This window comes from Diplotaxodon limnothrissa, linkage group LG22 (assembly GCF_057381915.1).
Source record: "Diplotaxodon limnothrissa isolate DT_005_m linkage group LG22, D_limnothrissa_male_GT1.1, whole genome shotgun sequence".
In the NCBI taxonomy this organism is placed as follows: Eukaryota; Metazoa; Chordata; class Actinopteri; order Cichliformes; family Cichlidae; genus Diplotaxodon; species Diplotaxodon limnothrissa.
In genome coordinates this window covers 24,214,719-24,231,503 of record NC_140616.1, presented here as the reverse complement: position 1 = coordinate 24,231,503, position 16,785 = coordinate 24,214,719, and the positions used below count along the sequence as shown (strand labels likewise).

The following is a 16,785-nucleotide window of genomic DNA, read 5'->3' as shown; positions in this document are numbered from 1 at the left end:
GGGTATAATTAGGAAGGGAGAGATTCATGTAAAATAAATGGCTGCTTTGACCATGAGCCACTGCTAATAGCTAAAGTGTAGCTTTTAACTGTAACATGCTGCACTACAGTACAACTAAACAACTAAGATGTCAAACTTTTTTTTTTTTACTGGCCATTCATAGTGAGCCGCCTGGACCAAAAATACTGGGGCCAATTTTTGCTCCAGTCCAGGCTTTTGTGTGATTATAGTGACCTGCCAATAAATTGGTTGGGCTTCTGTGAGAAATGTATGGGTGATAGTATGAAGGCAAGGGGCAACGAGAAAGTGATAAAGACCGCATTTACTTTAGGTACCACATGAGGTTGGTTCCAAAAGGTCAGTCAATATAGACTCTCATGTTTAAATTTCCAACTTTATAGTACTAAAAGTCATATTTACAGCATAGCACAAAATGCTGTAAACAGCATTTCTGTGGTGATTTTTGTTTTCTAACTCCTCTGCCTGGATTTTGGAGTTAGTTCTGTGGCCTTTTTGATTGATATGTATCCTAACACAGAAAGCTGTTGGGGTCTGTGTTTTTGTTGTTAGTGCCTTCTGAAGCATGCTAATGGGTTATCTGATCGAAATTAAGGCTTGAGTTTTGATTAGTGAAATTCTAGCATATTTTTCATCTGTTTCACCATTCAAATTTTCAACTGTTCTGCTCTTTCTGCTAATGCCAGCTATATCTTTTGGTGCTCATAACTTTTATACTTTTTGAGATATTAAGCTTTTTATGCCATTTTTTGGCCAATTTGGACCACATTATCAGTGTGTAACTAGTAACAAGTTTAGCTTGCCGGAATGAGCCATGTTTTAGCTCAGTGAGATGAGCAGCCATTCTCAGAGTGGGAGGCCCGAATTCAAATCCCGCTTATGGCAACAATTTTTTCAGTTAGCATTTAAACTCTTTTCTACACATTTCCGCTTCTTAACCCTTTTTCAGCAGAAACTTTAGCTTTTGCACCTGTTTTCAGTGGAATTTTAAGTTTTTTCACCTCTTTTCAGCAGAATTTTCAGCTTTTTCACTTGTTTTCAGCGGAATTTCAGTTTTTTCATCTCTTTTCAGCAGAAAATTCAGAGGTCACCTCTTTTCAGGACAATTTTCAGTTTCATCTCTTTTCAGCCACCTGAGAACCAGGTTAGCTCAGTGAGATGAGTAGCGTTCTTCAGACCAGGAGGCCCGGGTTCGAACCCAGCTCATGGCAACATTTCCTTTCAGTAGATAGTTCAACTTTTTCACCTCTTTTCGGTAAAAAATCTCAGCCTCTTCACCCCTTTTCTGCAGAATTTTCAGTTTTTTCACCTCATTTCAGCAAAAAATTCTTTCCACTACAGGGCATTCACACTGCATTTTCGCAGGAAATGCAACTTTTTCTAGTTACCAGGTTATGTGTTTCTGCACAGTTTAATGCTAACCATAATAGCTAGCTGTAGCTGATACCTTAGGAGTCCATCTTTTTGTGTTATTGTCCCTTTTGGTTCCAAAACAGCTGCATGATGCCAGTTAAAACTAAAAATAAAGCTTAAAAATGTACAGTCTAAAACCATTTGTTTTCATCACAGTGTCTATGTCAGTGTTTTATAACGTCTACTTGGTGACACCCATGAAAATGACCCCAACTGTTTAACCCTTTAGAGCCGATCGGAGCGGGAACGCTCTGTTATGCGTAACTATTTTTAAATCCCAGTAGCACTGCAACCACGTAAGCTAGCGCAAAAAATTTTTTTGCATATGAAACCGGAGGAGTTGTACTTACATCTGATGCCATCAGCTTGTCCTAGGTCACGGTTTCCTTCCACATAAAGCTTTGCAAAAACTGCATAAAAAGCGCTTGCAGGAACAAAAACATAATATTCCAGAAACACGCTTTACCGATCTGATCAGCTGTTCAAAACACTTCCTACGTTGGAATAGACGTCAGCGCGAACTTTTGCATTTCCGCCATTACCTGCCCGAAACCGGAAGTAACGTCATTTTCGCGGAAATGTAGTCTTTTTTGCGATCAGGGCCTCAGGGCCTATACTGCTCTTTTTAAAAGTTATCTTTGACTTTATGACTTTCTGTGTCGTTTCTGGGATGCTTAGGACTCATATTGCACTGCTGGAAATAGTTTATTTTGATGCATATGCTGCTTTTTTGCAAATTTGCAGTATAATATTTATTTTCGTTTTTCCTGCAGTGTATAAAAATTGGTGTATTTCAAAAATAAAACTATGAAGACACTCAAAATAATTTTCCTGTGGTGGGAAACTATTTTGTGCAACTTTTTTGTATTTACAGTTTTGAGGGATAAGACTCTTAAATTTCTCTAACTACAAATATATGTCAAAAAATCAAAAACGATTTTCAATTTTTTTGTAGTTTATTGCACTTTTTTGCAATTTATGTAATTACTATGCACTTAATGAATACATATTATTAAAATCTGGGCTATAATGGTTGTATTGATGTATAGCAACTTGAAATGCTCCCAAAAATGGCTCCACAGCATGTAAAAATATAATATAAGCTCTGGCGGACTTGGTTCTATGGTAGGTCTTAAAGGGTTAAGACTATTTTTCTACTGGTTCATCTTCACAACCACTCCATATCTGTGTGTCAGAGTACAGCTACTGAATGCTCTTCAAATGAAAAGAGCATGTTACATTCAATAGATATATATTTTTTAATCTCTTTTATCTATGTAGAAAAAAATGGAACCAGTTTTAACTAGCAGTGCAAATTTTAAAATGTACACATAAGTAAAGACTTTTACAAAATACTTAAAAAACACAATTATATTGTTAATGGTGTTCATATTTATAAGCTTTGAGACCCACATCTAGTAATTATGACATCTGGATCTCATTACAGTAATGTAAAAAACCCCAAACAAATACGAAAGAAAAGTTGGGTGTTGTCAAATGCTTGTGACGTGGTCAGTGTGTACATGTTTACCCACCACGACCTAAAATTAAATTATGCCTCTGTGTATGCGGGATAATGTAGCTCTCGAAGAACGTGCTTTGAGTGAGATGATCACAGGGTTTATTTCTGGGTTTTACTTGGATCTCCCCCAAGTACCACATAATTTAGAGCCATCCTTTGGCTATTTCCAGAATGGCATGTGTACGGATTTGTAGTTCTGCTGATTTCATTGGATATTATCATTATCATTATGCTTCATTTATTTAAATCTAAAAAGAAAGAAAGAAAGAAAAATAGGGACCCTTAGCTTACATAAGTTGAAAACTAAATCATGACGGTAGGATCCACTATCCCCTGGGAACCTCAAAATAAGGGACTGGCTTGGGAAATGTAGTGGGAAACCAGCATGCACAAAAGATACTTAACCTGAAATCACTCAGATACTTTTAGACCAGGAGAGGTTAAAGTAAAAACAAAAAAGAAAAGAAAAGAAAGGTAAACACTATTTAGACACGATTCTTTAATGAAATTTCTAATTATAGAAAAAACCTTGAGTCATGTTAAAAAAATAAGGCAACATAGCCCATGTTGCGGGTGGGAAAAGACAAGAGGTTAAATGGAGGATAGTAGCGCATCTTATGACAGATTATCATATTGTCATAATAGCGAGTCAGAACTAAAGGAATTTCTAATGCAGAACACTAGACATGTAACAGAACCCAGCAATTAAATTGATTTTATAATTACACAGCTCCTCCCATATAACTACAGTTCAATACTTGGTTGAATGTAGCATATTATACTATTGAAAATGATCTAACTGTGGTTTACTTGATGAAGATTACAGGCCCGGTAATAATATGAAGCGATTTTATACGTGCAACAGATGCTTCACGTGGAATCAGTGAAACCTCTCATAATAGAGGTAGAACAATTTAACTGTTCAAATTAGGCGTCTTCTCAGAAACTATTAACATTGACAAATTGTTTCTCAAGGCCCTTTCACAGCTTATTTTTTTGGTTAATTTAAACCCAGCACACCATTAAAAATGCATTGTCATGCTTTAACAACAGCCACACAGGCAGATCAGGCACTTGTGACCATGAGAAAAAAAAAGACAACAGGATGAGCTAAGAGGGCAGCTCTCTGAGTTAGCGAGTGTACAGTACCCTGTTCTGCAACACTTTGATACTTCAGTTGACCTATTGTGCATGAAGGCCTTTATTAGAATGCTGGCATTTTGTTAACATGGTGCACAATATTATATTTTATTAGTTATAAAAGTGCCAGTCTGCATTAGAGCACCAGAAACCAGCAACTGATATTAAACAAAACTTGGGTTTAGTTATATAACTTTTTGTTTGTTTTTGCCCTTGTTAGGCTGGTAAGCAGTATAATAGCTATTTAGTTTAAAACCTCAATAAGTTTGAAACTTTTAAGCATTTTTTTTTAAAAGTTTACTTAAAGGACATGACAACAAAAGAAAGTCTGTTTGTCTACCATGGTGGTCATGGTTTACCTGGTATTTGCAACATTGCTTGCATATATCCATTTTTTGAAGGTTGTTCTCCACAGAGCTCTAATCAATAATGCTTTGTTCATAAAGACCCAAGCTGTGAAATTGATGTTAGACACCACTGGCTGTGTTGCTCTCCTCAGACAGAGCACTCACCTGTATTTCCCTCAGGTTTAGCATTTTGAAACTACATTAAAGACAGAATCGATACAAATTTGCAGCAAATAGCACCTAATTTAGAAGAAGTAGTAATGAATGTATATAACCCTCAATACTGGGAGACTTTTCAGTCAGTTTGCACTTTCGACTCCAACAAACCTGTCAGTTCTACTGCCAATATCCCATTTTAGACTGCCTCTCCTCTTATATAGCTACAATAACACAGCCATGTCAAACTAAAAGTGTCTTTTGCCCAATAATATTAATAACAATAATATTTAATATGGACTAAAAATGTGTATAAATAATCTTGTGCACAAATCGATAGCCATTATGAGTGTGAAAGGGAATAGGAAATTATCAGATATCAATATTGATTTGCCTTTGATGTCAAGATCAGCGGTTTTAGATCAAAAATATATTAGGAGACCAAGGCCCTGTACAGGCTCTTGGTAAATGCATTGAGGAAATTAATGACTGGTTGTGCCACAATTTTCTCCAACTAAACAAAAACAAAACTGAAGTAATAGTCTTTGGCGCCAAATAAAAACGATTACAGGTCACCAGAGAACTTCAATCTATACACCTAAAAACCACAAACCAGGCGAGAAATCTGGGTGTAGTGATGGATGCAGACCTAAACTTAGAAAAACACATTAAGACAATAACAAAATCAGCTTACTATCACCTCAAAAATATTTCTAGGATAAAAGATCTGATGTCTCAACAGGACCTGGAAAAACTAGTCCATGCATTCATCTTTAGTAGGCTTGATTACTGTAACAGCATCTTTACAGGTCTACCTAAAAAATCAGTCAGACAACTACAGCTCATTCAGGACTCTGCTGCTCGAGTCCTCACTGAGACCAAAAAAGTGGACCACATCAGTCCAGCTCTGAGGTCTTTACACTGGCTGCCTGTCCGTCAGAGGATAGACTTTAAAGTTCTGATGCTGGTCTATAAAGCTCTGAATGGTTTAAGACCAAAATACATCAGTGACCTCCTGACCCAGTATGAACCTTCCAGATCCCTCAGGTCATCTGGATCCGGTCTTTTATCAGTTCCTAGAGTCAGAACCAGACACGGAGAAGCTGCATTCAGCTTTTATGCTCCTTATATCTGGAACAAACTCCCAGAAAGCCTCAGATCAGCTGAAACACTCAGTTTATTTAAATCCAGGTTGAAGACTCACCTGTTCTCAGCTGCATTTGAATAAAGCACCAAATCCACACTTTTAAGCTTAAATTTCAAAACTTACATTAACTACTGATTTTATCTACTGTTCTGATTTTATCTGTTTTGATTTTACATACTGTTTTGTTTGTTTGTTTGTTTGTTTGTTAAGTGGGTTAGAGCTCTGGGTAGCTCCCCAGCTGGGTCTAGACTGGGTCTAGAGAGTATTTTAAATTCAGGGAATTTAAAATAGAAAGTAGCTCGTCCACAGAAGGACTGGTAGCTCCCCTTACGATAAGGGTTCAGATCGCGCGAACAGGTGTGAAATGTGTGTTTAGTTAGTTAGTTAGTTTGCTTGTTTTAATCAATTTTAAATCATACTTTTTATTTGTTTTTGTTTCTAATTTCTCTGTAAAGCACTTTGAATCACCTTGTTGTTGAATTGTGCTATACAAATAAATTTGCCTTGCCTTGCCTTTTTCACACGCCTAAACATGGCACGAGATGAGTCTGGGATTCGCTCCTCTTTTACCACAGCAGACATCAGGGAAACTAAAAGACAGTGAAATTTAAGGAAAAGCTAATCTTAAATAAAGGTATTGATTAAACTTGCCAAAGTACCTCTGCTTCATCAAGCCATGCCTGGTTGATTCACTACCCAAGTAGTAAAGTGAACAAAAGAAGACATGGTTAATGAGGTGTGGATTGAAGTGACATCTGATCTCCCCTGATGAGTTGATGGATGCCTCTACACATTTCTTGTTAGGATGTTTATTGTTCTCATACTGCATACCCACAGTGTATTGAAGTCATATCTCCATGTGTACAACATGTAAATTGGAAGTGCACTGACTTATATATTAATGAGCGTACCCACCACTGCATACAAAGAAAAGAGATGCATTTGTTTTCCTGCGTCCCCCCCCCCCTCCCCAAAACCTACACATTTATGCATCAACACTTCCCCTCGCAATGTCCTCTCTGGTGGGCCCTTACTGTTTCCAAGGCAACCTGCAGAGTGGGGGAAAGAGGATTGGCTCAGGGAATGGCAAAGCAAGACAAAATGCAGGAAAACAACAGGCACTGAGGATTCTAGTTTATGCCCCACCTGCAGGACCTCTGAGGGTCCACCTGTCTGTTAAACTTGGCCGTCAAACAAGAATGGTGTTGACACCCACTGCCTGGGTTGCCATGAAATTTTGAATGAATACTAATTTACCCAAGGGGATAAATATTAATGTGTTTTGACTGTTGTGATGTTTCAGTGACAGTGTTTCTAGACACATGCTGAGGTGAAATTGTTCATTTTGTAATGATGAATTAAAGTGTCCACCGTAAATACAAATGTTAAAGAATTTATTTCGCCAAATGGAGACTACTGTGTGGAATTTTCTTCTTGTGTTGTAATTTGCTGCAAGCAAAACACTATTCAGTATTCTTTAGCACCCATTCATCTGTTCTTTCAAGGCCACTTCCAACCCAAACCACGCTCAAGTGCATAACTGTTGCAGACGACACAGTTTGTGCTGGACCTCATTTTGGTCGTTTTGAATGAGTTCCACACAGGCGTTTTTAACGCTGTGAGATTCTAACTGGACTAATTGTAGCAATTCATCCTGATTTCTTCCTACACATTTTAATAAATATGTTCTACTAAATTGTGTAAATTCTTGTAATTCTACTCGCAGATAGCAGGTTGAGTTAATCAGTTATTTTAATTAATTCTTAGCCACTTTGGCGACAGTGAGGAAAAACTCCCTTTTAACAGGAAGAAACCTCCAGCAGAACCAGGCTCAGGGAGGGGCGGACATCTGCCGTGACGGGGTACTTGGTGTTAGCACTAATTCTTTAATTAACATTTTTTAGTTTTCTAAGCACCTTTATGAGGATATGGCATGGCTTATTTTTTCTTTCATTAAGTAACAAGAAATGTGAAATTAAGTAGGTTTCATTTTTAAAACACAAAATGATTAACAGTGGAACATGTACATAGGTTCTGGGTTCCAAAGGAAAGTACCTTAAACCTGCTTTCTATCTGAAGACTGCCAGATGGCATTACAAAAAGACTTCTCTGTAAACACTTTCTTGTTGGATTTATGGGCTCAGTCACTCATTTTGGTCATACTATGTTTCAAAAAGGAGGATTATCCCAGATATGCAAGCACTTTCACAGTCAAACCTTCCCCACCATGTCACATCCAGTTCTTTGAAACCAAAATGGTGACAGTGAAAACGCTAATCTCAAGGCTTCAAAACAGGCCTTCAGAAACCAGTGAATGATGACACCATGGATAAGTCCACCTTTTATACTGTCAACTGCCCCACACTGCCCCCTGTACCCTCACCCCAGAAATACATTACATTTTTGTAAAGAATGATCAGGATCAATGATCGTTTTAAAGGGAAAGATGAGTCTTATTGTTGTATTGATTTCAAGTGTTATCTCTCAGTCCTTATCACTTTTAAGGTTTGATAGACTTGTTTTAATTCAATTCTCCGATCTCAGAATTGCACAATGCTCTGTGTAATGCCAAATCAGCTGTATCGGTACACCTTCATTATTACGACACACGCTGTAGTGCAGTATCACCAGTGATGAACTGTGAGCCATTTAGCAAACCAGTGCACCAGATATTCACATATGATCTTCTTAATTCAGTGTAAATGTCCCTGTGTGCACCTGTGTACGTGAGCTTGCAGTGGTGACCACAGGATTTCTGCGATTTTATTGTTTGAAAGAGTAATGTCAGTAGAGAGATAAGCCTGGGAAGCCAGGGGGATATAGATACTTCAATCCAGACAGAGTCAAGGCTGTACACAGATGTACTGATCTCTCCTCCCAGCTCCCTCAGCTCTGTCTCTCATCTGTCTTCTGGCTTTCCTTGAAGTCTCTCATGCTCCCTGATCCCTCTTAGTTTAGTCTCATATATAGTGAATGGCTACTGAATGGCACATTATTCCGTTTTGCAGACATTGTCAGCAGCCATCAATTCTGTATGAGCTCTCCTTCACACCTCAGCGCCTCCCACACAGGAACTGGCCCTTTTACTGCACCTGCTGTTGTGTGCGTGGGAAATGAGAATATCTTGAGTTCAATCCGGTCTGTATTTATATGCATTCTTGTGTGTGTGTGTGTGTGTGTGTCTTTTATTGTGTTTGCGCAATAAATCTCGTGAATCCTCAACCAAGAACCCCTGAGGCAGCGACACACAGTGAAACATTAACTATTACCTGCACCCACAGTTGCACTTATAAACACTGTCAAATGTGATTACACTCAGCAGTACTGATAAAGGGTTTCCCCTGCCTATCTAAATCTGGCTAAGCGAAGTAATCAAAATGCATCACTACAATCTAGTTCTGCAGAGAACACGGCACAGGTACTGAAATACCAATTTGTGATGAAAAAAAAATATGTTAAGGTAAATTTATTAAATCAAATGAAATTCTTTAAATTGTTTTTGGTTTCTGGCCTTTGTAGTGTGCAATTTAGATGAAATCCTCTATCCAAAAATGAGTTACCTTGGTAGTTTAGGTCCAGACTCCCAGAAAACTGTAAGTTTTTATATCAAATAGATTGGATGTGGCATGTGGATATTTTTTTCAAAGTATCAACAAAGGGGGGAGTTAAGTTTTGCATTCTCAGCCTCTCTAAGCAGAAGTGATGGGTGTTGCCAGCTTTTGTCCTGCCCATGTGTAAGGAACAGCAGGCATTGATTGAATTGCTGCTTGACAAAGCAGAAACTGCTTATTGAGCTAATGCACCTGTGTGTTGGAATCGATCTTGCAATGTCACTTGCAAATGCGTGGCAGGAAGATGTAGAGGAAAGAAAGGGACACGCAGAAGGGATTGGAAAGAGGAATTTGGTAAGACTTTAGTTTAGTAACGATAGTTTCTATTTTCCTTTCCCCATATCTCCTGTGCTTATTTCTATTCTAATAATCTGTGGATGTCCTGTTTGCCTCTCTGCTACGTTTCTTACATTTGGGACCTCCCTTGGTATTTTTATAGCCTATTTGATTGTTAAGATTTCAGATCAGCTGTTTGTATGAGTTGTGACTTTGTTACAGTCCAGTGTTTACATGAGGAAAAGCATGATTATGAATATGCCGTGCATTTGATTTAATCAGCAGTTTATTCATTTGGCAGAAGTTTGATCGCCTCCCGGAATAAGATATCTATTGTCTTTTGAGCATAATGGTCACTGTTAATCTTATTTTCTTCAGGGCACAGTTTCCAAGCCATAGATTTAGTCTAGTCCTAGACCATAAACTTTTTTAAGTGGAGGTATGCATTGACTTTTTTTTTCACAATTCCTGGTCAAGGCTTAATGAAATCTGCTGTAATCATTTGTAATAAAAGACAAACTATCCACAGAGCACAAGTTCAGCTTGGAAAGTTCAATTTTTAGTTTGCTTCCTTACTATAGCTGGTATATAAAAGCCGGATACAGCTTCTTTGTCTGAAAAGTGAAGCCAGTGTGGAAGTGCTTTAAACCTACATTCCTACTAGTGACCAGGAAGGGGTAATAAGAGGCATATGGTTGCAAAACGAACAGGTATCCAACCAAAAGATCATAGCGCTATATATGAGAGCAGCCTTCAGCTGCCTTGATATGACCTCAGTGAACACTTTGTTGATGAGTTTAAAGTCTGTTAAATACAAGGGGATACTCATTTAGTATACAATGGTCTTGAATCAAAAAGGCCTATAAAGCAGGACATTGTTTGGGGCAGACCTACTTCTTGATTGTTCTGTTATTAGTGTTCAGTATAAGTTAGATTCATGTCTCTCTTGCCACACAAAACAGAAAGATGGCAACAGAAGCGCTTACAGTGGGATTTCACCAGCTGATCAGTGGCGTTACAATGTCTATGTCCAACTTTTATATACAGTCTATAACTATGAAACATATGCATTGTATGTACAGGAGGAACACAGCAGAAGAAGATTAGAAAGTTAAGTAATTTAAAACAGTAAAATTGTTTAGGTTCTAGCCCACTGGTTTAACCTACTGGTTAATTATGTTTTAGGTCATTTAAACAGGGCATTTCTAATCTGATTTGGCTTTTGGACAAATAATAATTAGAATATTAAAGTTCATGTATTTGGTGCCACTTATTAGAGTCTTGTATCTTCCCTCATTAATCATCTGTTCATCAGTGTGCCTGCGTCCTTTCCTGCTTTGTCCCCTTGTCTTTGGGTTTCCTTTTTGGAGATTTATTTTTGGCCTGACCTGAGCTGTGCTTTGCCTGCTTGGACAACTTTTTCTTATTTTTGCTTCCTTGTTCAAAGTTTGTTCCACTCTAGTAAATTTCATTAAAGTTAATTGTTGCTTTTTATGACCTTTTTAGGTTATTATACCCCACATGTAGCCTCTCTTTCAACATAATACAAGTATGTAAATTCCTGCACAGATACATAAAGGCATAAATAGGCTTAAGAGAGTTGAGTCAGGCTGAAGTCAGAGCCAGGAACTGCAATTTCTTTCAATTCATGATGGCGCAAAATCTTTGCAGCTGTTTAGTCCTTACCACCTGCCTGTTTGGATCTCTCTTGCAGTCTTGCGTGAAAATGAGTTGGATTAAATTACCGTTACACACAATCGCGTCTTTTCCCATTGTGTTGCTTTGTATTTATTTACAGTGATGTAACTTGTATGGAAGGAAATTGGAAAGAAAAAAAAGCAAATGAGACGAGTCAAGTCAGGAAATAGCAAATCTCTGCGTAGTGCATGGATTTTATTCTGCACCTCCGTAGTATCTCTCAAGCTATATTTGTGCGCATATACTTTATCTGCTCTGTTACACTGTCAATCATGCATCTTCTACTCCCATCTGATACATGGCAGAGAGAGTGATGTTGCATCAACTTTACAGAGACAGGCTCCAACCTGTGTCTCTACATCCCTTCAACACGCTTCAATGCTCTTCTTTCTTGTACTTTCTGTAATTTTTAGATATATAGTCTCTGTCCCTCCTACTACTGTCGACTTAACCAAAGTAAAACAAACAAATCTATCCTCGAACAAAGCTCTCTTTTCCCCCTATCATTTGGCTCTTGCAGTTGATGACATGCAGCTTTTTACAAAGGGATCAAAAAGTATTCATACCCTTGTTGTTTTCAATTGTTTGTTTTATTGAATTTTGGTTTATTGAATTCACATTTCAACAATGCATTTGCAGAAACGTGACTACTGCCAAAGAGTCTTCAACGGAGGACTAAAAAGGGACTGAACTCTTCATGACCAAATTCTGTTTCTGAGTTTTGTGAATTTGCAAAAAAAAAAAAAGAAATCTCAAAACCGGTCATTACTTTGCTATTATCAGTTGTTAAGTTGCTCATGTGACACCTTTTACTACAGCACTACAGATTCATGATGCCTTTATTTTGCAACGTAAGCCTTTTCTAATCATTGTTTTGTGACAGATGCGTTGTGCGGTGTGCAAGGGCAGATAGCTTTTCCTTCTTCTGGAGAAAGAGAAAATGACAAATAGAGAAACAGGCTTGAACACACCCAGGAAGTGAGCACATCAATCATACTGGGGTCAAAGGCCACCCTATCTTCTGTTCTAGGAAGCAGGAATGAGTGAGGATGGGGAGTAGAGGCAAGGTGATGAAAAGAATGTGAGGGATGGATGATGCGATGGATGGCAAGGTGCTTGTGCTGATTGTTTGTGTGCACTTTGGCGTGTTCGCATGCTTCTACTTCTAGCTGCTGTGTGTTGTAGAATTAGCTACACTGATGGATGAGGACGACCACTTGCAGCGAAAGCGCTTAAAGCACATGGGCTCCAGGGACAGGCCTTGTCACAATCACCCATCCAAGTGACTTATGGACCTGCCATGAGGAACAACAAATGGCTGGTGCTGTTGGGTGGGATGCAACCAGTTGGAAAGGAATAGTCCATATAACGACATGAGCCAAACTCGGTGGAAGAAATGCATGTCTCTTCTTGAAAACAGGAACTACTAAGGCCTGCTTTATTTCCTTATGAAAGCTGTAAATTGTGTGGAAAATAATTCAGATATATAAAAACATGTAAAGTTAAAGGAGAAAAAAGTGAACAAATATTTAAAATGTTATGTTGCTTTTCCCCCCCCCTCAAGCTTCTCCCATTTTCTTACTTTCTATGTTTAGGATTTAGCCTGCAGGTATGAATGGAACAGACTGTGATAAATGAGCTTTTAAATGCTGGTTGTCTTTATACACCGCTGCCTCGGTATTCTAGTTTTTTTCTGTTATGTAAAGAGAGGCGTCACTTTTGCTCAACTTGTATTTTTGTTTTCTGGAGCATTCCAAAGGGAGAATAGCAAAGCCAAGACAAAAACTTCATTTCGCTTCCTTTGTGCGAAGCAAATACATCTTTTTCTATCCTGCTGCTCATTGGTAACTGCTTCACATTGTGGGAGTAAAGGCAATATTGATGATTCACCGGCAGGTTAAAAATGTATGTGCTATATCTGCGCTCCAGGCCTAGCCCTGTTTGGGGATTGCATGGGTAATGGCACTATTAGACTTGATTTACTGCCCAAACTAATAACCTGAAATGAAGAGTGTGATGGGATTATTACGTGCAGACACACAGAGACACACATGGATGTGTATTAGAGTCCATGCATTCCCATACTTAACACATCTCCACTCTGACAGTGCTGCACCCTCAGTCATTTTTAATTCAGTGAAATCAGCCAGCTGGTTCATCTCTCTGTCTCTGTCACTATTTTGCAGACACACAAATGTACACATCCAGTCTGTGTTCATGCCGTCTTTTTCTCACGCATCTGTCATCCCAGTCTAAAAATAGACCTCACAGACATTCTGACTGTAAGAAGGAAAAGCACAGGTGTAACTAATAACATTACCGATGGCTCCGTTCCATTTAGGCATGCCGGTAAGCCAACATGTACAATATCAGGGCTCTAGTACTGGCACATCTAAAATGGAACGCAGCCAGTGTTGATGCTGTTATTTACTCAAGTCAAACTGTCGGCTGTAAGAATGAGCTCTGTTCCTGTGCATCACTCCATGTTTCTGTCTTCCTCTATCCTTTGCCTTCAGTATCAAACACTCACAGTGACTTTGATTCAGACTCACATGGTTTAATGACAGGGTCAAAACCATTTCCTGCTTGGCAACAGAGCCCCCTGTGGCCAAACTGCAGCACTAAAAAAAGTCAGTCCCAGCAGCTAATATGCTAATCCAGCAGAGTCCTTGTGTATATGCTAATGTGGTAATGTTGGAAGGGAAGCTGTAATAAGGTAGCATCGGCTGGTCAAAATAAAGGCTGGGAATTGACAAGTCAGCCTGTCATTAGAGTAGTGGATTGTGCCAGAGGGAGAGTACAAAAGTACTAACCAGGTATTTTAAAAGGTAAATCAGCAGCAAGTCGCGTAGGGCATCTTTAGCGTGTGAGCAGGTGTTCTGCCTTCAACAGATGATGGGAAACACCTGCTGTGAAATCACTGATGGAGCCAGAAGTGCAAAGTGCAGCTGTGAGTCACTACTGGTTTTACTCTTAAAAACCCTCTTCAGAAGAATAGGGAAATGTTAGGGGTGTGGAATTGGCTCAGATGTTTTGCTGTTGGTTAACAGTGTTAAAGCCAGGGCATATCCATAGATAGCAAACATACTGACTCATTTAATCAGGGAATTCTGGTTGACATGGTGAGACCAACCCATTCAGCCCTGTGCTCCATAATCACTTTACACAGTGTGTTGGTGCTTTTATGTATATTTGTGCATCTACGGATCCAATGTATAAATACTGGAATGTATTAACTTTCTCTGACATTTGCAAATGAAAGTAATTTTTATTCTGTCAGTCAAAAATACCTTCTTCCAAATATGAAAATTAAACATGAAGATACTTTATGTAAAGATTCAGTGCAGAGTTTAATTCAAACGTTGACCACAAGGGGCAGTGTTTTACCTGTTAAGGCCTTTATACACCAGACACATAAAACCCATGTGAATATTTTGCATGTTACAAATATGGATCAGACTCACCTACTTATCCTATCTTAATAGGGCAGCCGTTCGCACTGGCCACATAATTTTGCTGGACAGATTTGCCAATTTTTTACATTTTTTTAAAGTTCACACAGTTCGACACTTCTCCGGGTCAATCGGCTCTCTGAAATGATTTCTCTGCCTCCTCACGTGTGGTCCCACCTCTGCCAACAAGAGTTCAAACTGAAATTCTTCCTGCTCCTGCCTTCTCATGAGAATTGGACAAACCCAGACTCTCCTTCTGTTTTTTTTTTTTTTGTTTTTTTTATCTCATTATCGCTTGATGTGAACTTAATTTAGGATTATTTCTCCACCTCTTAGTGGTACAAATGGTATTGCATAAAGGCACAGCCTGACCAGTTTGACTTCAGTTAATATCCTTTCAACACAATACATACAAAGTGGCTGTGTCTTCACATTCTGTTAATAACCTTTATTAGTTTTCAAAGTTTTGAAACTATTTTTAAACACAGGAATTTACAATGAATATCTTTAAGCAGATGCCTTATTGTGTTTCTTTAAGAAATCTTGCTCATGCTATGATTTTAAGTCCTGCAAATATGAACACAGACAGTTAAAATTTGTATCTAACCATGACTTAGATATGAGTTCCACCTTCGCAATCATATTTTTTTTTCTTACCATCTGAATCAACCCATGTAAGCTGTTTACACATATAAACTCCTGAAAATGTCAGGAGGATACGGTTGGAAAGCTGTCTGAAGTTGTCTCTCAGACAATGTTCCGACAACGTCTAGCACGCAGCGGGGTGCAGTTTGCATCAGCCGCTTTCTAGCTACTGGAAACACTGCGGTTTTAGAAAAAGGTGTCTGCTTAGTAAAGCATGCAGTGGGCAGGGCACCCACTCGGTAGCTGTGGTGTACAGGACAGATAACTGCAATAATCTTACATTGACGCAAATCATGGGTATCAGACGTCACAAGAACCAGGGTGCATGCATTTTAAACAGTGTAATGTCTGACTTGGAATGTCTGGAAAAGTTCAGAGCTGCAGTGCACTTGCAAAAAACAGCTGTAGGCAATCCTGACTTGAACTACTGTATAATGTATTCAGCTTAAAATGAGGAATAAAATTAGGAGGAAGGCGAGGTTGGCGGTGTCAAAAACACACATGATGTTCGAGAAGGAGCCCGGGGTTTGTGTGAGACTATTTTTAAGTTTAGTTTTACTTTTATTTTCGCTTGCTGTTACATCTGTGCAACAAAACTACTTGGTTAAGGTTAACAAGAGACTATAGTTTAGGTTAAAATATACCGGTACATAAAGTGGCTTGTGACACATTTTAAAACTTAACTAAAAGTTGTAATAAGCTACTTACATTAACAACATTTTCTTTCCGTTAGCTTCACACCTGGGAGTAGCAGAGTATGCTCGCACACACACAAAGACATTTCAAATCGCACTCGTAGAGGTCATGTTTTTTGTCTGCTGCGTGGACTGGACACAAACTGTTTGCAGTTTATTTACCAGCCAGTTAATTCCACAGCTCAAGCTCTGTAGAATGCACTATGGGGTGAAATGATTGATCCGTCCTTGTTAGACCTTGCTGTAAGCAAGTCTTTAGCTTAGACTAGAGTGAGGAAACCTGAAACATGAAAACAAACAATCACAAGAAAGAAAAAGAAAAAAAAGATAAAAAGGGGCTTTTAGGGTTTGACTTAAAGCATTTCTTGTGTGTCAAAGCAGCACAACAAAAAGATCATTGCATTATATTTTTTCCCAAGAAAAGGATCACAAGAAGCATCTTAACATGCCAGTCATGCACTCGTCTTTATGAATGTTAAGAGCTAGTTATTTAAACAAATGACAAACATTTTCTAATTAAAGAAAAGGCAAAATTTTCTTAAGACATGCTTTTTTCTTGGGCAGTCAGTAAGAGAAGACTAAAAATATTTTATTTATTTATTTTTTGGTAATACGTTATAGAGCTGGAGACATTAGATAGGATAAAAAAAAACTTGAGTGTGGTT

At 38.5% G+C, this 16,785-nt stretch overlaps 1 protein-coding gene across 1 annotated transcript in view; it reads left to right on the top strand.

The window, feature by feature from the left end:
* The window catches only part of csmd2 (CUB and Sushi multiple domains 2), a 284,791-nt gene that overhangs the window by 76,751 nt on the left and 191,255 nt on the right, over positions 1–16,785 (top strand). The window lies entirely within an intron of this gene.